The 24613-nt window shown below is 43.1% G+C and overlaps 1 long non-coding RNA gene across 2 annotated transcripts in view; it reads left to right on the top strand.

The window, feature by feature from the left end:
• The first annotated feature begins 658 nt into the window (after window positions 1-658).
• LOC144300496 (uncharacterized) overlaps window positions 659-24613 on the top strand; it is a 40068-nt gene continuing 16113 nt past the window's right edge. The window contains exons 1-4 of one of the 2 annotated variants that reach the window (XR_013367164.1): window positions 659-1133; window positions 3287-3385; window positions 3454-3510; window positions 15394-18044. This is a non-coding gene — a long non-coding RNA (uncharacterized LOC144300496). Of the gene's footprint in view, window positions 1134-3286; window positions 3386-3453; window positions 3511-15393; window positions 18045-24613 lie in introns of those variants that run through there. The other variant, XR_013367165.1, reaches the window with a different exon arrangement.

Here is a 24613-nt window from a genome sequence, read left to right as displayed (position 1 = left end):
CCAGGCACCCCGTTGATACCTAGAAGAGGCAAATTTACAGAGTCACAAAGTAGACTAGAGTTTACCAGGGGCTGCGGGTGGGGTGGGGAATGGGGAATTATCATTTAATGTGTACAGAGTTTCTGTTTGGTGTGATGAAAAATTCTGGAAATGGTGCATAACACTGTGAATGTACTTAACACCATTGAATCATACACTCACAAATGGCTAAATTGGTAAATTTTGGGTATATCTATATTTTACCATGATAATAAAAAACAAAACAAAACAAATCTCTTGTGTTTCCCACCCCTTGGACACCAGGGCAGTAAATGCCTACGAAGCCATTATGGCCAAGGAGCCTGGCCAACAGGCTCACTTCTCAATCCGGTCTTTGCTTTATGTATAAATGAGGCCTTAATGACATAACCCCAGGAAAAGACGAAAGTGGGAATGTCTGGGTCTTAGGCAGGGCCCAGGGAAGAAAAACTGCTAAATAACTTGAGGGGAAGAGAAGGGTGGGCTTGAACAGGATCTTTCCTGTTGCCCTGGAAAGCCCAGCAGTAGATTCGGGCTTTCTTGGCCTTTGCAAAACTGGCCAAGAAGTTCTGAGCCTTGGAGCTGCTGCTCTTGGATCCCTTTGCTCTGTATCTTCCCCTTCAGCTCTGTTTCCCATGTTTGGCCCAGTGATCCAATAACCAATTCCAAATTTATGTCTGTTAGTCTGGCCTGGTGCCTGTCATCTTCCAAGGAAGCACGCTGCCGTACTATGTGCTCTCTCTCCCTCTCTCTGAGGAAGACAGATGGATCAGCAAATCATGGACTGGAGACAAGAACTCAGGCCCCACCTCTGGCTTGTCAATTCCAAGCCCCTCAGAACCTCTGTTGAACGCTGCTGCCATGGCAACCATGGGGGAAAACACCTGGCCGAGAGGGAGCCTGCCAAAGCCCACTGCAGCAACAGCAAGGGACGAAGAGGGTATTTCCGGGACAGTCAGCGAGCAATTAGAGGCGAAGGAGCCAGATCTGGGCCCGCCAGCCTCAACAGTCTGGAAGTGTTTGACCCAGAGTTTAAACCAGAGAGGCTGAAAATATAATTAAAAAAAAAATTTCAGTATAGTCGCTTTTGTAAGCGCTAACGCAAAGGACTCTCTGTAAGTTCCTTTCTCGCTCTTTATTGTGGGGCACGATGACCAATAGGAACGTTGGCCTCCGTTCCTGGCCCTTCGTGGGGTTTATAATTACAGCAGATCCGCAGAGAGCTCCCTAACACCCTGGCCCGGCCAGGCGGAGACCAGCTGTTTGCATACAGACCTCGAAGGGAGTGATGCCTGCAGACAGTAAAACATGTTCTCATATTAGCGTCTTGCTCATGAGCATTGGTGCACTGCACTGCTAACATAAGTCACGGGAGGCGCAGTGGCTTCCCTGGGTGTGTTTCTCCTCTCCACTCTGCAACCCCCTCTTTTTTTTTTTTTTTCGCATGGAGTTTTAAATTTCACGTTCTGTGATCTAACTTCCCATTTCCCACTCACAAACAAATGACATCTGGCCACTCTCAACAATAAACTTGGAAAGATGAGACATTTCCTGTTAGTTCTCTATGTAACCCCTGCTTAAACTTTCAAATTCCTGAAAGAATTGCCTGAAAAATAAATGGATCATTAAAAAAGTGGGGTAGGGTAGGGGGCGGCGGTGTTGGGGAACCTGCCACAAGAACCCTTTGACGGTTAATGGTGACCAGTTTTTACCGCTATTTTAGCACTTTTTTGTTGTTGTTGTTAACCATGTTTTAGCATTGAAAGCTCAAAGCAGATTTGTTATTTTGCACAACCACCTTATGGAAATAGCAGCCGAGAAAGCCTTCCACCGGGCTGCTGGCCCCAACATCACAGCTGATTGCCCAATTTCTTTAAGTGGAGGTAGAAAATATTATTTTAAGGTACTCAGCTGTTTTGTAGCACCCCACTTATCTATCCACTTGATTCCTAAGAAATCGCATGTGTGGCCTCATGACCTCAACAGCTACCCAACACTTCTCATTTCCATCGGATCTACTTTTCCAATGTAGAACTTTCTTCCTCATCTTCGCCAGTCAGCAGGGCACTTCTCAGAGGCCCTGCCCTTACCTCCTACTCAGCGTGAATGAGCCTGTTTAAACCTCACCAACCTCCCCAAACCAGCTCCTTTCCCATCCTTCCTCTTTTTCTCTGGGATTCCACCTTTCTCCAGGACCCAGTGCAAGGTACGGCATCATTGCTAGGGCCTGGGCTGTCCCCCCACTTGGCGCCTCGAGACAGTGACCCCTGCTAATAGATCACCCGTGTCCCTTCGTCCCATTCCAACCATCGAGCTTCTCTGAGCGCTTTCTTACCGCATAAGGGACAAATCCAAATATTTCCTTTTTTTTTTTTTTTTAAGATTTTATTTATTTATTCATGAGAGACACACAGAGAGGCAGAGACCCAGGTAGAGAGAGAAGCAGGCTCCCCGCGGGGACCCTGACGCAGGACTCGATCCCAGGACCTCGAGATCATGACCTGAGCTGAAGGCAGACACTCATCCACTGAGGCACCCAGCCGCCCCAAGTCAATGATTTCCTAATAGGTATCCCCCGGCACTTCCTATCCCCACGCACCTAGGACGTACCAACACTAGCCTTTCTTACACACCACTGAAATCCAGCATTTTCCTCTCAAAGTCTTGCAGCGCCTTCTCAATGCTCACACGCAGCGTGGCCTCCGTGGGCGTAGCAGTGGGGCAGTCGCTCCGGGCCTTGCCCTCGGGAGACCCTCCAAACGGTTGAACGCTCTGCCGTCCTGTGTTGAGACTCCTACTGTTGGAGTAAGAAGCTCGGAATTTTCATTTTGCGTTGGGCCCTGCAACATAGGTCCTGGGGCCTGCTTCCATGCCAGGAGCAGACTCCTTAGCTTGGCATCGAGAACTGTCACAGTTGGCTGGCCCCTGCTCCAGTCACATGAGTAGATCTTGACATCCGCTCTCCGCTGCAGCCCTTCTGATCGATGGTCTGCTGTAATGGAACACACCATGCTCATTCCTGCTTCAACTCCTTTGCTCATCTCATTCCTCTCTCCAACCATACCTTCCCTGCCCCCCCCCCCGCCCCCCTCACGTCAATCCTACTCATATTTCAATGTCCTCCTCCTGCCTAATCTCTCCCTTCACTCTGCTCTTCTGGCAACCATAGTCGGCCTCATCTGGCTCTTATATGCTTAATTTTCGTACTTGTTTGTCTCCTCTTACTCCCTGAGCCAGCTCCTCTTGCATGCTTCCGCTTTCTCTCCAGGATTCCAGCTTTCTGCAGGACCCAGTGCAGGGGGTGACGTCATCGCAGAGGGCCTGGCTGTCCCCCCACTTGGCCCCAGCAATCGAGAGGCCTGGCAGAGCCGTTGCTAGCTGTGTGGGTGTCACCGACAGCCCCAGGGGGTTCTGCTGCCGGGCCCGCAGAGGCAGGCCGTTCACCCCTCCGTGCTGCCCTCAGGCTCGTGGGGAACATTCTTCAGCTCCCAGGTGAGGCCTTGGCAGCACGTCCTCTGGGGCCCTGATACCCACCTCCGGGTCTCATGTCTCAGGCTCCTCACACCTGCAGGCTCTGCTGCCAGCCCTCCGCGGAGGCGGCTCCTAGGAGCGGGGGGGGTGGGGGGGGGGTGGGGGGTGCTTTCCCCACTCATCCTCCACTAGCTCAGGAAATCTAATTCATCAGGAATTTGCCCAAATCCGTGGTTTCTGCCCTGAGTCCCCTCAGAAACCCCGAGTTCCCGATCATCCGTCCCCTGGAGCAGCGAAGGCCTCCCCTTAACCCCCCCTGCGGCCGCTTCCCCGGGTGGAGCGGGTGGAGCGGGGCTTGCGGGGTGGGGGGAACGGCGGCCCGTCACACAGGCCAGTGTGTTCCAAATTACGTGACACCCCCCACGCCGCCGTGTAACAGACACTACCAGGGCACTGCTTGCACACGACGGGCACCGTGGGGGACGCTGCACCGACCCCACAAACTCGAGCCAGCGCCGGCCCCGCCGTGGGGTGCGGCCCACAGCCCGTGGCAGAGCTTCAGGATGGAGGGAAGGGGCTGGAAGCTTCCCCGCGCTGAGGAAGCTCCTCGGCGGCGCTTCTGAAAACCGCCGGCCCAGGCCCGGGGGAAACGACTTCTGAGACACAGAGCGGGAGGAACTAGGAAGCTGCTTCTTACAGATAAAAAGTGTTAAGTTTTTTAGTAACTAGACGGAAATGAGACCGCCAAGGCAAGCGAGGGTCCAAGAACAGATTTTATCGCAGGCACCCTCGGGCGAGGTTCCCCGACTCACGGGGGAAAGAGAGTGTGTCGAGGAGGTCGCGCCAAGACAGGGTGGTCGGGGGTTTACAGAACGTTGTGAGGCGGAACGGTTTCCTATTGGTTGGCTCATATGCAAAGGAAGGATTGCGATTCGACCCGTCAAAGGTGACCTCCTCCTCTGGGGTTTGAAGGGCATTGGGTTCGGTTGAGGAAGTCCAAAGGAGAGGTGTAAGGGTCTGCTCAAGCTGTCGTCCCAAGTGGAGGTGGTGACAGGAACTTCGGCCATTTTGGCGTATCCGCCATCTTGAGGAGTTTCCCTTCCCGCCTGGCCCCAACAGAAAGGACGGCTCCTGTGGGAGCAGAACACGGTGGCCCACACACTTCACACCCGCTCGCTAGGCCTCTGCGATCGCTCCGCCATGGTCTCCCTCCTAAAGACCCCCCATTAGAGTTCGTCACACCTGGAGCTTTGGCTTGAGGAACGTGGGCACCTGACTCGCCTCACGGCCTCTTCTGAGGTGAAGGGGGCGCGGAACCGGGTGGTCCACTCCGAGGGGAAGAACATACTGGGCCAGGACGAAGGCCGGAGCCGGGCCCGCAGCGCCTGGAGGCCAAGCGCGGGGGGCAGGCCCGGCCCTCAGAGGGCGCTGAGGAGAAGCCGCTGCCCGAGCGCTCCTCACAGGGAGGTGGAGGCGACGCGGCAACGCAGCAGGCCCAGAAGAGCGGAGAAGAGATCCGCGACACCCCCTAACGGCCCCCTGCAGGAGACGCCGATCCGCCTTTCTAACGCCCCAGAATCGCATCCGGAGAACACTAATTTTTTAATTCGGATTTAGTTATGATCACAAAGGAAAGGCATGTTGCTTTCTCGTCCTCTGGTGAAGTGTTCTTAATGGCGGGATGTAAAAAAAAAAAAAAAAAAAAAAAGATAGTATGTCATTTATTAAGCTTCTCACAGAAAAAAATGAACTTTTTTTCTTCATGTTTATTTGACAAAGGCTGTTTTTCTCAAGAGGTTCTCACCAAACCAGCATCAGAATCCAGCCACGGCGGAAAACAAAGGCGTTGTGACACTCGTGGCTACTTGTCGAGTCCCCACGCCGCCTTGGCGTGGCCGGCACCGGGAATAAAGGCAGGTGGGACAGGGAGCCGCATCCTCCAGGGACTTGCAGCCCACGGCGGGAGAGAGAAGTGCTCAGACGAGTGTGAGGAAGGAGGAAGAGATGGCTAAAATTCCTGGAATAGCTTGCATAATTCCACCTGGAACTCTCCAACGGCTCCCATTTTGTGCCGAGCGGAAGGCCGAGTCTCCCAGTGGCCCCCGAGGCCCTCCTGCGTCCGTTCTGCCTCCTTCCTCTTTGGCCCTGTCTCTTCCTCTCATTGCTCCCCACCCCAACACACACCCCGACCACACTGGCCATCTCAGCAGTCATGCCAGCCTGGGGGGTTTCTCTCTGCCGGGAACATTCCTCACAGGGATATGCTTCCTCCTTTGGGCCTTAGCTCAGCGGTCACCTTCCCATTAGGCTTTCTTCCCACCCTCCACACACTTCCTGATTCTTCCCCCTCCTAAAAGCGCACAACATACCCTCAGGGGTCCATGGGCCCACTTGGAGAACTCCCGTGTTAGAATTCCATGGGGTACTCATTAATATCCAACTCCTCCAGCCTGTCCTAAGATGCTGTTTTAGTGGCTCTGGCGAAGAGCCTAGAACTCTGGATGCTAAAAGCAGCTCAAGTGATTTTAATAATAGGGTCCGAGACCACCCTTTGCAAAAAAAAAAAAAAAGGAAACCATTGAAATGTTTCAAATTGAGAGTGACAGGATTAGAACAGACCTCAGGGAGGCCTGGGGGCCACACTCCTGACCTCCAAGAGATCACGGTGGTCTAAATGAGGGGCCAGCTACCTACCTCCTCTGAGTGAAATCCGGCCTGGCACCTGTTTTTGTAAATAAAGCTTTATTAGAACACAGTCACACCCATTCTTTTCCATAATTATCTAGGGCTGCTTTCGGGCTAGGATCACGGAGTTGAGTGGTTGTAACAGAGACTGTATGGTTGGCACAGCAAAAAAGTATTGACTATCTCACACTTTTCAGAAAAAGTTTGCCAAGGCCCAGTCTAAACCAGGGGCTGGAAAGCAGAGAGAAAAAGCGATCAATATTTAGAGACAAGATCAGATGAGTGGATGGGATGAGGTGAGGGTGAGGAGAAGGACCTGAGCCCCTGAGGATGAGCCCTGGTCACAATTTCAGAACACTGGGTGAAACTGGTACCAGCGAATGGGATACATATTGCTGGAAGAAGCCTGGAGTTGGTGTGAGGTTGGCCAGTATATTTTGGAACATGCATTCCATATATTCTCCAGGCCTACCACACAGTTTCATTGAGATTTTCAGTAGTTTGTTCCCACCAGGTTGGTCTTTTCCTCTTAGAAATAAGACCAACAGTTTTAATCAGAGGAATCCCAGACACTAATCTAAAATGCATTACCCCAAAATATACATAGATGTGTGTGTGTATATATATATTTATACATATACAATGTGTGTATATATATTTATACAGTGTGTGTGTATATATATATTTTATACATATACAGTGTGTGTGTGTATATATATATATATATATATATATAGTATTACTTTATTTATCTCCATCACCCAGTGAAAAGGTACAATTATTTTCACTTTACAGATCAGAAAAAGGAGGTTTACAGGTCAAATAATGTGCCCAAGAGCAGTCTGAGTCCAGAGTTCTTAACATTGCCCTTTGCAAACTCGAAGATTGACGAGGTACTTTTTTATGGTTTGCAAAAGCGGTTGTGTCAAGACCGCTCCCAGTGACAGGTAATGGAGGATCCTGTTGTTTGTGTGTTTCCACCCAGAGCTTGTCTTACCCTTTGCTTCCTGTTTCAAAATCAGTTTCTGATCCATAACAAAACATTACACTTAATCCCATCTACAGTAACTGAATATTTTTATTACCAGTTGTTGCAGAGCCTGGCCAAGGCTTTCGACAAGCTAAATAAAATAAGCCACAGCCGTTGGGAATTGGTTCGCACTGATTGATAGTTTCAGTAACGAAGTAGGTGATCCAACCGAAGTGAAGGGCTCCGTGCTTGCCTACAGCCTGAGGCAGGAGCCCCAGGGCCCCCAAGCTCACCACGGTATCCCTGACTTTTAGCAGAGACTTCACCTTGGTCACATTAAAGCCCGAGTTTATTTCCTGGCCAAGAGGAAGAAAAAGGAAATCTTTGTTCACTCTATTTCTTTCCCCCCTCAGCTACAGAACACGGCAAAGCTGCAGCCCTGCAGCCAAAAACGAGGAGAAGGGGGTTTATTTACTAGTTGACTTCAAGAAAGTACAATAATCTCCTGCAAACCTGGGATTACTGTCCTACAAAAGACTGAGATTGAAACCAAAGGCGAGGGTAGCAATAGGGAAAACAGTAAAATGATGTTTATGATTAAAACACACACACACACAGTAAATGACTAGAAGTTCTAGAAGGGACCCATTTCCAAATTTGTTACCATTAAGAACCTGTTCCAGGAAGCACATAACTCTTCCCTGGCCTCACCCTGCACTGGCTTCTCATGGCAAGTACAGGAGAACCCGAATGCCACACTGTGGCCCCCAGTCCCCCAGTGATCTGGCCCTCGTGTCCACGCTGGATTCCGTGGGCTCCTTAAGGCCTAGGACCCTCGGGCTTCTCCCTTGCTCCTTATCCTCCTGCTCTTGGCTCCAATCTGACTCAAAGAGGCTGCCCCAGGGCACCCAGTCATGCTCTCAGCATCCCCGGTTTATTTCCCTGGTGGCGTTATGATGCTGGGCTGTACCTTTCTTTATGTACAGGTGACCCTTGAGCAGCACATATTTGATCTACATGGGTCCACTTATCTGCGGATTTTTTTCAATAAATACAGTACAGTACTGTAAATGTATTTTCTCTTACAGTTTTCTTGAAGACATTTTCTTTTTTTAGCTTGCTTTATTGTAAGAACACAGTATGTGATATATATAACATACAAGCTATGTGTTAACCTACTGTTTATGTTCTTGGTCAGCCTTCTGGTCAACAAGAGGCTACAAGTAGTTCTTAAGTGTTGGAGGAGTCAAAAGTTGTACTCAGATTTTCAACTGCACAGGGGGGTCAGTCCCCCTAACTCCTGTGTGGTTCAGGGGTCAGTTGTATTTAGTTGTCTGTCTTTTTTTTTTTTTTTTCCAAAAAAGTATACTTTTTTGTTTTATTGCAACATTGTTCACACTCAAATCCCTTGTGGGACCTTGGACAACTTGCTTGCCTCAGTTTCCTCTTCTATAAAATGGAGGTGATAATAATAGCGTCTGCCTCATAGGATTGTTGTGAAGACAAATGAGCTAATATGTGTAAAGTACTTAGAATTGTTCCCAACACATAAGAGCTCTGAAAGTGCTCACCATCACAGCCTCCTTGTGTTATTACTGTTTTTTCAGGTTTTTGTTAAACTTTTTTTTTTTCCAGATCATGGATCACAACTCTTCCCTGGCCTCACCCTGCACTGGGGTGCAGATCCTACAAAAGGAGCATATAAAACTTACATATATGTGGGAAAAGATTATTAAACAGCCATTCCTTATAAGATTTCATCTAAAATATTTTAAGACTTTTCCATGAAATTCAATTTTTCAATGGAAACAATTTATTTGTTTGTTTTTTGTTTTTTGTTGACGATATCCAGGGAGAATGCCATTGTTTCTGGTAGTTATCTGTCCTGTGATATTATTGTAGTGTTACTAGTACCATGTATCTTTATCTGTCATCTGTCTCACAAAGCAATTTAATGCCTAAAGTGTAGAATGGATTATGGAAGCACTAGGCAAAGAGTGTAGGTTTCTGAGGGAAAACATTCATCTTAGTTGTCTTTTGTCTGCCCTACTAGAACGCAAATTCCATAAAGTTACAAGCGGTGTTTGCTTTTTCAATGATACATCTTAAGCACACGGAATAATTCAGGGCATAGAGTAAGCACTCAAAACCTGTTAGTAGTATGAACGACTGGGCTTTCATGATCCACTTTAAAAAATGTTATGTTGCCTTATATCTTTTAAAGGTTTTAAAATCAGCCCTTTCTACCTTCAAATTTTACATCTTTGCACTCCTCTTTTACTTTGCCTCATTTTCATAAAACTTTGGAAATGGCTATGTGATGTTCCCCAGATTAATCTGTAAATGTAAAGAATTTTAATCAAAATCCCAACACGATTTTCTATAATGCTTGACACAAGGCTGTAAAGTTCACACAGAAGAGTAAATACTTCAGCATTACCAAGGCAATTTGAAAAAGTCCCAAAGGGAAGAGGAGTAGGTAAAATTTGCTTCGTGAGAGATCAAGCCATATGACAGAACTAAGGTAATTAAAAGTGTGGTATTGATACAGGAACAAATGAAAGGGATAGGTCACTAGTGTTGAATCTACTGTAAATGGAAGGAGGGGGGTGGCAGTGTCACAGCTAGACCCCAAGACCTGACCTTTGCTGCTTACCTGCTGTACCTACCAACCTTTGTCCCTCATTTTTCCCTAAGCTTTTCTTTCCACTTTGTCTCTTTGGCTCATGCAAAAGAGCCAATTGGGAGAGCAATTCGTGATGGAAACCAAAACTCCCCTCAAGCAATAGGACTGTCCAGATGAAGAGTTCCAGGGACCTGGACCACTCCGACCAGCTGGAGCCTCACCCCGGACTCAGGCCTGTGGAGATGGGCTATGGACCAACCCATGGAGTGACTGCCAATCACCACCTTATTATAATACTGAAAGCTCTGCCCAATCAGGAACACTAGCCTCATTTACATAACATGCAGCCTATGCAGAGGCACGTGTCCGTAAGGCTCATGTGCGGCCTTAAACCTACCTCTACATGTGACAGTAAGGCTCCCCTTCCTAAATACCCATCCTTGCTCTCCTCGCTCTTGCTTGAGGAGTCACAGCTTTGGAAGTTATTCCCCGTGATCTCTTTACTTGCTGCGGGTAAAGTTTTACTTAATGTAGTTTCTACCTGTGACTCACTAAGGAGCCAACTCACATTAGCTGGGTTACAGTAGGGTATATGGTATATGGTATATGGTATATGGTATATGGTATATGGTATATGGTTTAAGGGGGGGTGTTTCAAATCAGTGGGGAGAGGGCGGATCACTCAATAAATGAACATATGAAAGAAACTAAAATCACCATCTCCCATCAAATTCACCCACCTAAGCCCCCCAACCTTCCCGTAATTCCAGACGGATTTAAGATCTAAATGTAAAGCATAGGATTTTACAATTATGAGAAGAAAGTGTAGAAACAATCATTATAGCTCTAGGTGAAGGATGAGTTACTTATTGCTAGGTGCTAAAAGCAATTTTCAGACCCTCAAAATACAAACTATGGAGGAAAATGTGATAAAGTTCTCCACTGCAAAATGAAGAATTCTCTACAACCAAAGACACCATAAACAATGTTAAAATATTAACAACTCCGTGAGAAGATACTTTGCAACATATGTAGCAAACAGGGTTAGCAAAAAGAAATCTGAAGAATGCCTGTAAATCAATAAGAGACAAATACTCCAATTTTAAAATGGTTACAGAGTATAAGCAACAGTTTTTTAGAAGAGGAAATATAAGTGGCCAATAAACATATAAGAAGTTATTCAGTCTCATTACACAGGGAAATGTAACTTAAAACAATGAGGACCTATATTGTGATAGCGTTGTATGATGACGGATGGTACCCACACTTGTGGTGAGCATAGCATAACGTTTAGACTTGTGGAATCACTATGTTATAGATGTGAAACTGAGTTGATGTTGCATGTCAACTATACTTCTTTTTTTCTTTTTTTTTTTTATGATAGTCACAGAGAGAGAGAGAGAGAGAGAGAGAGAGAGAGAGGCAGAGACATAGGCAGAGGGAGAAGCAGGCTCCATGCACTGGGAGCCCGACGTGGGATTCGATCCCGGGTCTCCAGGATCGCGCCCTGGGCCAAAGGCAGGCACTAAACCGCTGCACCACCCAGGGATCCCCACTAAACAAACAAACAAACAAAAACCAGAAGGACCTAGGTCATCCCTAAGGGATTGGCAATATTTAAGTGGGATGGGATCTAGCACGAGGAAGATGTGGGGCAAAGGAAATCTTAGAATTCTGTAATTGTAGATTAGATTAGTCTCACCTGGCCCCCAGAGGCAGCAATTTAACTGTATCTCTTACAATTCAGAGTTCCTACTCCAGGCCCAGCAATTTTACTTGTAGATACCTTCTCTAGAAGAAACACTTGCACCTCAGCACAAGGAAGCATGTGCAAGACAGCCAATGCAGCATTGCTTGCAAATGTGAACACTATAAATGTATAACACAGGGGAAATGCCTAAATAAAACAGTGCACTGTGCATTCAGAGAAATGAATCACACCTATAGGGATGGACCACAAGAGATAATCCTCAAAATGTACCGCTTGGTGATAAAAGCAACTTTCAGATTACATGTACAGTGTGGTGATCGTTTATATAAAAACACCTACATAAAACAATCCTATGTCTTTTCCAGGGGTGCACATAAATGTATGTAAAGTGTCAAAAGTTGCCTGGATATATACCTACCCACTCATAACTGGGGTTTCTTTTAGAGAGAGAAGGATGGTGAGATTGTGGCAAGGTAGTTGAAGAGGGTATACGCTATCTAATTCCAATTCTGCACCTAGTTCTGATCTGTGGGATTTTCCCCATCACCCAATAATTTTTTTAAAAAATTTATTTATTTATTTATGATAGACATAGAGAGAGAGAGAGAGAGAGAGAGAGAGAGAGGGACAGAGAGACAGGAGGAGGGAGAAGCAGGCTCCATGCCGGGAGCCCGACGTGAGACTCAATCCCGGGACTCCAGGATCACGCCCTGGGCCAAAGGCAGGTGCTAAACCGCTGAGCCACCCAGGGATCGCCCCCCCCCTTTTTAAAAAGATTTATTTATTTACATCACCCAGTAATTAATTCAATTCTGACACTGCCTGTATCAGGCCAAATCCCACAAGCTAAGGGCTTACCACTACAAGACTGCCCACCTGCAACTTCAGACACCAGTAGCAAGTGCAGGTCTTGTCCTCTGGGCTTCTGATCATCAGGCTATAGATCTGAGATTCCAACAACTCCCTTCCTTGGGTCTGATTAATTTGCTAGAACAGCTGATAGAATTCAGAAAAATATTTGGTGACCAGATTACCAGTTCATTATTTAATTATAAAAATATATACCAAAGGAACAAGCAGACAGAAGAGATGCACAGGCAAGGCATGGGGAGAAGGCATGGAGCTTTCTTGCTCTCTGAGTGTGCCACTCTCCCCAAATCCCCACAGGTTCACAAACCTAAAAAGCTCTCTGAACCCTATCCCTCCAGGGATTTATGGAGGCTTCATTACAGAGGCACAATTGATGAAATCATTGGCCATTGGTGATTGACTTTAGTCTCCAACCCCCACTTCTCCCCAGAAGTCAGGAAGTGGAGCTGAAAGTTCTAACCTTCTAATCACATGTTTAGATCCCCTGGCAACTAGCAGCCATCCTTAGGTTATCTAGTGGCCTTCCAAAAGTCACCTTATTAGTGCAATAGACTCTTTTCCCCCTCTCATCACTTAGGAAATTACAAGGGTTTTAGGAGCTTGTGCCAGAACAAAAGACAAGGACAAATTGTAATATCACAGCAATTCTCTGAGTTTTTGGTAACTATCATCTATCTCTCATGTCATTGAAACAGTTTTAAAAAATAATTTTCGTTTAAGAAAATAAACCAGTCCTCAGTGAGTTAGGTACAGAAATTGAGAGTAAGCCATTATAAAATTGTATAGCAATTTAACAATGCCCCAGCATCCAAGGTCATGACCAATGGCTTAATCTCAATAAAGAGTGTATAGGCCAATAGGCTCAGTGAGAGTTTCCTCCAGCTGATGACAGAAGAGGAAGGCAGAGGGATTTCAAATGAGGGAAGGATCGAAGATGTTGCTGGTGTGAAGATTGAGGAGGCCACCTGAGAAGGAATGTAAATGGGCCCTAGAAGCTGAGTCCTGGCTGACCTTCTGCAAGAAAATGGGACATGCAGTCCTACAACCACAAGGAGCTGAACTCTGCAAACAACCTGAATGAGCCTGGAAGCAATTCTTTTCCACAGCTTTGAGATAAGTCCAGCTGACAACTGGGTTCCACCCTAGAGATACTCTGGGCATTGACCCCAAGGGGGCCCACCTGGCCTTCTGACCTACAGAAGCATATGCTAACTCATGGGCATTAATGAACAATAACAACAATAACAAAGCCAGGGTCAAGGATATGTTTTCTTGGGATGGGTCTTCTGCCTATAAATTGGGAAGGTAGTACCTTAAGATCTCCTTCTGCTGTTTTTCTTTTGTTTAAGGCTGTGGTTCTTAGCTGACTTGGAGAGCGGAGAGGTGCTACCTTCCCTGGAGATAATTTAAACAGTTTTCAAGGAAAAAAATGTCTGTGGGTATTTGAGATTGCCACAAAGACTAGGAGTCTCTCTTGCCATTTATTGTGACCACTGAAGAAGCCAAACACTAAGCAGCAGACACCATACTGCCACATGAACCATTCGGCCAGTTGAGAAACATTGTCTTTATGTGGACCAAACTGAACCTCACATACATAAAAAGGTCTAAGGTTTATAGTTTTTTTTTTTCTAATTTACAAATTTAAAATTAGTTGTTGAAGGATTATTCCACGTTTTCATGTGGGCTGCTCTTCTGTGCAGATAGGACGTCAACATCATCTAATAAGACTCACTAATAATGGCTGAGCCAAGCTTGCACATTGCTCAAAATCAATGGGTAAGAGAAAGGGTTAGTGTCATTGGTGGCCAATATCACACCCAGATTACAGTCTTGTTGACTTCTGTGTTGGTGCAAATTTATGAGGAAGGCCATGGACAGGGCATAAAACAATGAGCTGCTGCTTCTGGTGTAATAGATTTGCTACTGAATACACGTTATTGGGGATGGAAACCAGAGTCTGGAGAAGGCACCATGATATCCCGGGGTGCAGGGCAGTGTGTGTTGGCAGCCAAAACTCGGCCCCACAATAACTCAGTCCTCACAGGCAGTCGAGCCAGAGAGATTTATGGACCCCAAGGAACGCGTGCGACCAAGGCTGCTCAAAGGAGGCAATACATTGTGAGATTCTGACTGTCAAATAACATGTTGGGGTTTCTTCAGTGGTCCCAAGACTTAGAGATTACATCTTTAACACATCAATAACTTAGCCTCTGGTTAGCAAGGTTCACTGGGGCATGACTAATCAGAGGATGAAAGTGTCTTTATGGGGATTAACTTTAATGAAAAGAAAAGGGATAGTTATTTGGGGAGTTTGAAATCTTCCATAAATCAAAGCGAACACTGACAAAGCAGGTTCATAAGGTAAGAATGAAGCCATTGTGGGGAAAATTAAGGACCAGCTACTTTTTATATAAATCACAGGTCAGGGCTACATTGGTTGAGGATTCCATGGGAACAGGAGCGTTTAACTTCTTCAGGTGTAAAGGAATGATATTTGGGGGAAGTTCAGCCCTCCTTAAGGAAAACCAGATGGCCCTTGTTCTTATTAACCCTTTCCCACTGTCTTAAGAATATCTAGCAATGGGCTCATTGAATTTTTGAGGGAGTGATCTCTACTTATTCCAAATTCAGATTTCGAGGTACTTCCTGAACCCAACCCTTACCAAAGGGTCCTATAATTCAAAGCCTATTTGGAAACCATGGAAATGACTCCATGTAGCCCACCAATCACCTAAGAAAGATGATTCTCTGTCCCACTGAGAGTTTAGGCATTAAACTCATAAGAATGAACCAGAGGTGGACTCCAATATAATCAAGTGATTAAAGTTTGCTCCACAAGTAATAGGGAAAACTGACATCACATCCTTCCTGACGCTATGCATCATGAGGGACTCAACAACAACAATGTTGTGTTGCTGCCAAAATTGTGTAACCTGAGTCTAATCCTGGAGAAACTACCAGATAAGCCCAAGTTGAGAGAAATTCTACTAAACAACTGACTTGTTCTCTTAATTTATTAATTTTTTGTTATTGTTAAAGACAAAGAAATTCTGAAGAGCCATTCCAGATTAAAGGAGACTAAAGAGATATGACAACAAAATGCAATGTGTCATTCTGGACTGAATTCTTGTCAAGACCTAACTGTATTGGGACAATTGGTGAAATATGTATGTGACCTATGTTTCAGTAACATTACTGTATCAATGTTAAATTTTCTGAATTCATAATTATATAGTAGCTATGCAAGAGACTATCCTCATTTCTAAGAGAGAGAACTATTTTAAGGCTAAAGTTCATGATATTTGCAACTTAATCTCAGTGGTTGAGAAAAAATTATATATGATATATATGTGTAGATATATAAACAGGGAGAGAGAGAGACAGACAGGGAAACAGAAACAGAAATGTAGCAAAACGTTATCTAACATTTGGTAAGTCTAAAAGAAAAGCACATAGGAATTTATTGTACTATTCTCACAATTTTTGTATAGATTTGATATCTGTTCAAAAGTAAAACATAAAATGAGTCAGATATTCTTTAAGAATAGTAAATGCATGGAGAAGGACATATAATACTTAAAAAAGAAAATTTTCTAGCTGGTCTCTGGTTGCTGGAGTCAGGCTTGGTCTGTCAGAGAAAAGTGCAATATGAAAGAAATGGTTCATAGTATCAGGAATGCTTTTGACTTGAAGCTTCATAAACTCAACTTGTACAAATATGAACCTACATTTGTCATATCAGCTATTCTAGAGCTGGTGAGAAGATTCCCAGGCTCCTATCTTTTTATTATGCATTTTTAGTGGATTGGTTTTTTGCCTCGTGGGTACAAGATGGCTACAGCACTTCCAGGCACACTGTTTTCTTTCCAGGAAGAAAGAAGGTAGAAGAAGAAAGGAGAGGCAGCCTCTGTTCAGAAAAGCAAAAGATTTTCTAAAAACTTGCAGAGTGCAATTAAAGATAAATACGCTCAAAACATGTTTTATTCTCCAGTTAGTCTTCTCCTGACCATGAAATTACATATTATCAAATGTTAGAGAAGGAGTAGAGTCCAGGACTGGGTTCAGTCCTGGTTCTATTTTTTACTCTATATGTGGCTTGACACAAATTACTTGAATTTTTGGGGCTTCGATTTCCTCATTTTAAAAAAGAGATATTTAAATTAAATTATCTCAAGCTCAAGCCGATCTATAACAATCTGTGTTTGTACTTCCTATTGTTTAAGGGTGCTTTTGTCTGAAGGACATACAACTCTGACCTCAACTGGCTGAAAAAGATTAAGAAACTTATTATCTTACAAGAGAAGGTGGCTGGGTATCCCTGGATTCACAGAATTTGATTTAAGTACCTAATGGCATCACCATCAACATCTCAGGTTCCTTCCATTTCTCTGTGCTGCCCCCGCTGGGCTGGCTTCCTCTTCATGCTTTTGATGCAGCTATTCCACGTGGTGTACCCAGATAAGACAACATGCCTACAAGGTAGAAATAGCATCTAGTCCCATGGTGAGTCTCCTTTCTCATGGGAGAGATGTAACTTCCCAGCAGCTCCCTACAGATGTCCTCTCATGTTCCACTAGACAGAATTGACTTGTGTGTGGGTCTCACATCATCACTGAAAGGAGGACAGAATTAACTAGTTGGTTTAGACTAACTAGCCTAGCCTATTTGTCTGAGGTCAAACAGATTTCACGAAGTCTATCATAATACATTTGTCATCAGGGTTCTCTGGAGAAACAGAGCCAATAGGATATATAGAGGGAGACATAAGAGGAATTGGCTCATATGGTGATGGAGATTGAGAAGTCTCAGTCAGCTGTCTGTAGGCTGGAGACCCAGTAAAGCCAATGGTATAATTCAGTCTAAGTCCAAAGGCCTGAGAACCAGGAGCTCCCCTGTCCAAGGACAGGAAATTTACCCTTCATTAGCCTTTTTGTGGGTTGGATGATTCCTGCACATATTGGTGAAGGCAATCTTTTCACTCAGCCTACTGAATCAAATGTGGAATCTTCTGGAAACACCCTCACAGACACATCCAGAAATGTGCCAGCTATCTTGGTATCCCTTAGCCCAGTCAAGTTGACACATAATATTAACCATCACATTATTTTTTACTTGTAAGGGGGAACTATTTGGGAAAATAATTTTTTCCCAGATACCATAGGAGGGTGGTATTCAAAAATACCAAAGGTGATACTCATAAATATCAAAGACTCACATATATTTGCTCATCCCTCTAAATCAACATTGGCCACTTCCACTTCCACCAATGAAATATCTCCGTTATTGATTGTTCTAAGAAATAGTCCAAAAGGAAATACACACACAGCCATAAAAAGGGGAGTGGATGTCTCTAGAGTTAGTTTACTAAGTATACATTCATTCATTCATATATATATATATTAATTCAACAAATATTTATTAAGCACCTACTATATTCCAGGCACAGGAATGATAATGAAAAGCTGTAGTCTCTGCTCTTAAGGAACTTATACTGTGGTGGTAAAACAGACATCTTAACAAGTATAATAAATGTCAACAATGGTAATAGTCAGAGAAAAGACTAGTAAAGATGGGTGACATCATAAAGGAAAATTGCAACTATCTCAGATACTTGGGATTCTCATGATATTAATCATGCTATAAATTATAAGCAAGATGATTGTGTGTGTGTGTGTGTGTGTGTGTGTGTGTGTGTTTGGTAGTAACATCCTTTTGTTTCTTTCATGAGATTAAAAGAAAATTTCTATATGTATTCATATACATTTCACAGGAGACTATTTCTTTCGAATAAAAAGTTAAGTGTTGCTTTCAGCCCTGACACTCTGCTCTCCAAGAAGTCTTACAACACAGAGATTCATTTTAACCTATGCCTGTAGATTTTTTCCATCCAATTCTACCCACTACTGTTAATAGTTAAAGAGGAGAGACTCTTTAGGCTCAGTTATTGATGAGCTAACATATAAGACTAACTGTATGCCAGACACTAAGTGCTTTACATATATCACTCATTTATTCCTTGCAGCAACTTTACGACACAGAGTGAGAAAACTGGGCTATGAAGGATTAAATAACTAGCTCAAGGTCACAGAGCAGTAAGTGATAAAGATGGGATTCAGAAAATTTGGCCTGGCTTCAGAGCGCATGCTCAGAACCGCTAGGCATTAGCGGTACATAGCCATAGCTGCTGGATCTCAAGACAATGGGTTTTGGTCCCATACTCTGTTACTCATTTAACTCATTTCTATAACATCTTGTGTCAAGTACCTATGAAGGCAAAATCCAGGTTGTTCATAAAACATCATGAGTCAAAAAAAAGAGATCACAGGGAAATATAAATTAGAAAATATCTTGAGCTGAACCAACCTGGAAAAACATGCCATACCAAAATTTTGTTCACAGCCAAAGCATGCTGAGAGGATAATTTATGGATTTTAACACTTACATTGAAAAGGAAGAAAATCTAAACACAGTAATTTAATCTTCTGTCTTAAAATGCTAGGAAGCAGAAAAAGACCAATTCAAACCATAAGTAAGTCTGAAGTAAGAAAAAAATAAAGCTCAGAATGGAAATTAACAAAGAGAAAAGAGAAAAATAATAGAAATCAAGGAAACCAAAGTTGGTTTTTCAAAAGACCCAGAACTTTGAGAAACCTTTAACTAAAATGTCCAAGGGAGAGATGACACAAAATACCAAAATTAAAAATGAAAGACTAGCATACCTACAGACCCCATAGAAATTAAGTGTCTTAAGTGAACATTATGAATAGTTTTATGTAGACAAATTAGATGATTTAGCTAAAGTAGTCAAATTCCTAGAATGATTATTAAATTCCTAGAAATTATTAAAGCAGATTCAAGAAGAAATTTTTAAAAATCTTAATGGAATTGTAAAATGTAAAGAAATTAAATTAGCAACAAAGAAATCATTCCACAAAGTAAAACTCATGGTCAAATGGCTTTCTTTATTAGTAAACTGTATCAAACATTTAAAAACAAATACCAATCCTAGACAAAATCCTTCAGAAAAATATAGAAGAAAACAGCTACTAACTAATTCACTGATGACAGTGTTAATCTAATACCAAAGCCAGATAAATGCATCACCAAAAAAAAAAAAAAAGAATGAAGCAAACTAATAATCTTTATGAATAGATATAAAAGTATTTAATATAATATTAGCTAACATATTAAAACATATTAAACAGAAACATATTAAAAGAATTATGCATCATGGGCAAATGGGATTTATCTCAGGAATGTAAGATCAGTTTAACATACTAAAATCAAACAATCAATTCATGTAATCTATAAGTAGAAAATAAGATAAAAGACCACATGAACAACACAACAGACTAAGTATCTGACTAGATCCAATGCCCATTTATGAGGAAAACTCTTGAGAAACTAGGTATAGAAAGAATTTCTTCAATCTGATAAGGGGCACCAATAAAAACCAACAGCTAACTTTATAATTAGTGCCAAAAAAACTGAATCTTTTCCCCCTAATATTGGGAATAATGCTAAGTAAAATAAGCCAGTCAAAGACAAATACCATATGATTTCACTCATATGTGGAATTTAAGAAACAAAACAAAGAAAAACAAGACAAACCAAAAAAGTACTCTTAACTGTAGAGAACAAACTGATGGGTACTGGGTACCAGAGGGGAGGTGGGAAGAGGATGGGTAACACAGGTGATGGGGATTAAAGAGTACATTTATTACAATGAGCACTGAGTGATGTAGAGAATTGTTGAATCACTGTCTTGTACCCCCAAAACTAATATAACACTGTATATTAACTAGATTGGAATTTAAAACAATTAATTTAAAAAAAGTATTTATAAAGAAAGAAAAAAAATTAATCTACATTTTTTAAAAAGGCTGGGAATAAGGCAAGAATGTCTGCTCTCGCCACTCCTTTTCAAATGGAGGTTTTAGCCAGTGCAGTAAGACATGACAAATAAAAGAATACAGACTGGGAAGGAAGAGAAACACTCTCTTTGTTCACAAACACTCACATAGAAATGCAAAGGTCCTAAAATAAATAAGTAAATTTGAAAATGTCAAAGCTTGCTATGTAAAGCTTAATTTTAAAAATCATTTTATGAAAGCTACAGCAGTCAAAAATACTTGGTATTGGCATAATGATGAACATATAGATTAATGGAAAGGAAGTCCACAAATAAATGCTTACATTTATGGTCAATTGATTTTCAAAAGAAGTAAAAGCAATTCAGTGGGGGAAAGTGAATATCCAAATATAAAAACATGAACTTATTATAATTTATCATAATTCACAAAATTAACTCAAAGAGGATGACAGACCAACATGGAAGAGCTAAACCTATAAAACTTCCAGAAGGAATAATATGAGAAAATCTTTTTTACTCTGGATTTGGAGAGGATTTCATAAATGTGACACCCAAAACATGATCCAACTGCTATAAAAAATAAAAATAAAGAAAGAAAGAATGTGAGCCAGGGCACCTGGGTGGTTTAGTGGTTGAGTGTCTGCATTTGGCTCAGGTCTTGATTTTGGAGTCCCAGGATCGAGTCACCCATTGGGCTCCCTGCAGGGAGCTTGCTTCTCCCTCTGCTTGTGTCTCTGCCCCTCTCTCTCTGTGTCTCTCATGAATAAATAAATTTTTTTTTTAAAAAAAGGAAATAATGTGAGCCATAAAATAAAAATATTGGTAAATTGGGCTACATCCAGAATATATAAAGAACTCTTAAAACTCAACAATAAAAAGCGACTGAAGTGTCCTTCAATGGATGAAAGGATAAAGAAAATGCAATACATATATAAAGTGGAATATTATTAGCCTTAAAAGAGAAAGAGAGTCTGGCACATGCCACAACATGGATATCCTTAAAGACACTATGTTAAGAGAGATAAACCACAAAAGGACAAAAATCATATGACTCCATTCATATGAGATTCCTAGAGTCATCCAATTCATAGCGATGGCAAGTAGAGTGGCAGTTGCTGGGGTTGTGGGGAGGGATGAATGAAGAGTTAGTGTTTAATTGGGAAAACGGAAAAAGCTCTGGAGATAAATGTCGGTGATGGTTACACAACAACGTAAACATACTTAATGATAGAACCGTATGGTTCAGATGGTAAATTTTTTATTATATATATTTTTTACTACTTTTTAAAAAGTGAAAAAAACCTCAATACTAAGAGAACAAGCAACTCAATTTGAAAATGGGCAAAATAGTAACATAGATAATCATCAAAGAGATATACAAATGACTAACAAGCTCAGGAAAAGCTTATGATTTTGATTAGCCATTATGGATATGCAAATTAAAACCACAACATGATGCCAGGACACACCTACTATAACAGCTATAATCCTAAAGATTACCAATACCAGGTGTTGGCAAGTATGTGTAGAGATGAATTTTCATACTTTGCTGATGAAAATATAGAATTGTACAGCCAAACTTTGGGAAATAGTTGGACAATTTTTTAAAAACTTATACATATACTTACTATATAACCCAGATATTTCGATACTAGGTATCTACCCAAGAAAATATGTTCACACAAACTTGTATAAACAGCATCATTCATAATAGGCCCGAAAATAGAAACAACCCAAATGTTCATCAACTGAATGGATAAGCAATAATATGTGGTGCACCCATATACTAGAATAATAGTCAGCAATACAAATAAATGGACCGTTGCTACATGCAATATCAAACTGGAAGATCTAGCCATCAATCCCGAGTGAAGATTCCCACTCGTTGAGGGATTGCCCCCTCTCTCTCTGTCAAGCACTTTGTTTCTTAGAAATCATAGGGTTAATTGTGCATGGCTTCTGACTCCTGCAATTATTCTGTGGGTTTGAAACTGAGTGTGTTTTACCAGGCCAAGAGCCCGCCTTTGGCACCTCTGATGGCTCTTTCTCACTATTCATTTCACTCAGTTGTTATTTTTTCCTTTCTGTATTCAGTGGCTTTATAATGTTCCAAAATTTTCCATGAAGATAATTTCCAGAAAAATGAGCTACTAGGTTTGGATAGCACACTCACTGGCTCACTCACTACCCCTGAAGGACTAGGCTGGCTGACTTTGCCACTTAGGAGACATGCCCAGGCCTTGGGATCCCACCAACCACACCTCTCAGGGTCTCTGTAAGGAGGAGAAGCCAGAAAAACCATCTCCATCTCCTCCACCTGGGTCTCAGGCCTCAGGTCTCAACTTCCCAGCCTAGAGCAACCATACAGCAGGGTGTTGTGGGCTCTGTGAATAATGCTTGTGAGTGGGCAAGGTGTAGCTACTCAGTGGAGGCCTGGCTCGGGCCAGCATCCTAGGCTGAACCTTACTCCCAGGAGGGCCCTTGTCCGATGCCAAAATCCAGTCCCACAGCTACATTTTAAAAAAAAGTTTTATTGGCACACGGCCATGTTCATTCATTTACATATTGTTTATGGCTGCATTCACAACAAAGTGGCACAGTTGAGTAGTTTTGACAGAGGCAGTGTGGCCCACAGAGCTATTTACTATTTTGCCCTTTACAGAACAAATTTGCTCACCCTCGATTCCATTCCCCAGGGCCCAGGACTCTATGTCTACCTTCAGACCTGTCACTGGGTGAGACGCAGCATGGTGGGGAGATGCGGTTGTAAATACCCACTTCCGGGGGCACCAGCATCTGACTCTTGATCTCAACTCAGGTCATGATCTCAGGGTCATGAGATCGAGCCCCATGTCAGGCTCTGGGCTGGGTGGGAAGTCTGCTTGAGACTCTCTTCCCCTCCCCGGCTCATGTGTGCATTCTCTCTCTCTCTCTCTCCTATCTCCCACCATTTATTTATTTTTAAATAAATAAATCTTAAAAAAAAAAATCTAGATGCCTAGGTCACATCCCAGAACAGGGAAGTCAGAATCTCTGGGAAGGGGACCGACCCGGACATCAGCATTTATAAAAACTTCCCAAGTGATTCCAATGTGTAGCCAAGGTTGGGAATCATTGAAGAGAGAGCTTTATCCAGGGATGCTGGGAGGAACATTTGGGTCTTTTTCTTGTTTATTGATGCTACGTCACTTGCAACTTTTAAAAGTCAGATCAAAAACACATACATTATAGACGTGAATGCAAAAACTAAGTGAATTTTCAGATATTTTCTGTTTGCAATGAACTGCTTGCTGCTTTAGGCTGCATCCTGCTATCAAGGGAAGCCGCAATTCACGTGAAAGCATCTTACACTTCAGAAGAAGCCAAGATGGGGCTGCAGTCTCGCAGGCAGTCTTTGTCTAAAGCTCTCCACAGGGGGATCCCTGGGTGGCTCAGCGGTTTAGCGCCTGCCTTTGGCCCAGGGAGCTATCCTGGAGTCCCGGGATCGAGTCCCGCATCGGGCTCCCGGCATGGAGCCTGCTTCTCCCTCTGCCTGTGCCTCTGCCTCTCCCTCTCTCTCTCTCTCTATGTCTATCATGAATTTAAAAAAATAATAATAATAAAATAAATAAATAAATAAATAAATAAATAAATAAATAAATAAATCTCTCCATAAATTCACATCTGATGCAGCCATTGTTAGCATCTCCTCCCGAAACCAGAATTAACTTCCTCAAAAGTGCACCTGGATCTACTTCTTCCCTCTGCTGGCCGTGCCACCGCCATCCCCCGGCCCCGCAGTGGCCTCCTGATGAGACCTCTGCTGCCTTCCTTACCAGTAACAGGATTGGCTTCGTTAAATGAATTCTGACTGTGTCTCTTTCTTGCTTTAAATCTTTAGTGGCCTCCCGCTGCACCCAGAGGGAATCTTGACCTCTTTGCTTGGTTTACAAGTCCTGCCCACTGCCCCCTGGCCAGCCTATCTGCTCCTTCCTCTTCTACATACCCTTCACCCCTGGCTTCTCTCGGCTCTGGAAAGAACTCAAGCACTGCCCCATCGAAGATCTTTTACCCATCTTAGTGATCTTCCCCACACTACCTCATCCATCAGGACCTAGCAGACAAATGCCTCCCCACACGGGCCTACCCCACCGCCCCGTCAAGGACTCCTTACCCCGAGTTACCCTCCACCTGTTTCCTCTTTCATTTTGTCCCTTTGTGACAACTATAACAGCTTGTAATTATTTGTTTTCCTTCCTTCCCTTCATTCCTTCCTTCTTTCCTTCCCTTCTCTTTCTTTTCCTCTTTCTTGTTCTTGTTCTTGTTCTTCTCCTCCTCCTCTTCCTCTTCCTCTTCTTCTTCTTTTTGATTCACCTACTCTTCTAGAATCTAAGTTCCTTTAGAAAA

This window comes from Canis aureus, chromosome 28 (genome assembly GCF_053574225.1).
Source record: "Canis aureus isolate CA01 chromosome 28, VMU_Caureus_v.1.0, whole genome shotgun sequence".
NCBI classification, from domain to species: Eukaryota; Metazoa; Chordata; class Mammalia; order Carnivora; family Canidae; genus Canis; species Canis aureus.
Note: the sequence above shows the minus strand (reverse complement) of the source record. Positions and strands in the feature narration are given on the sequence as shown.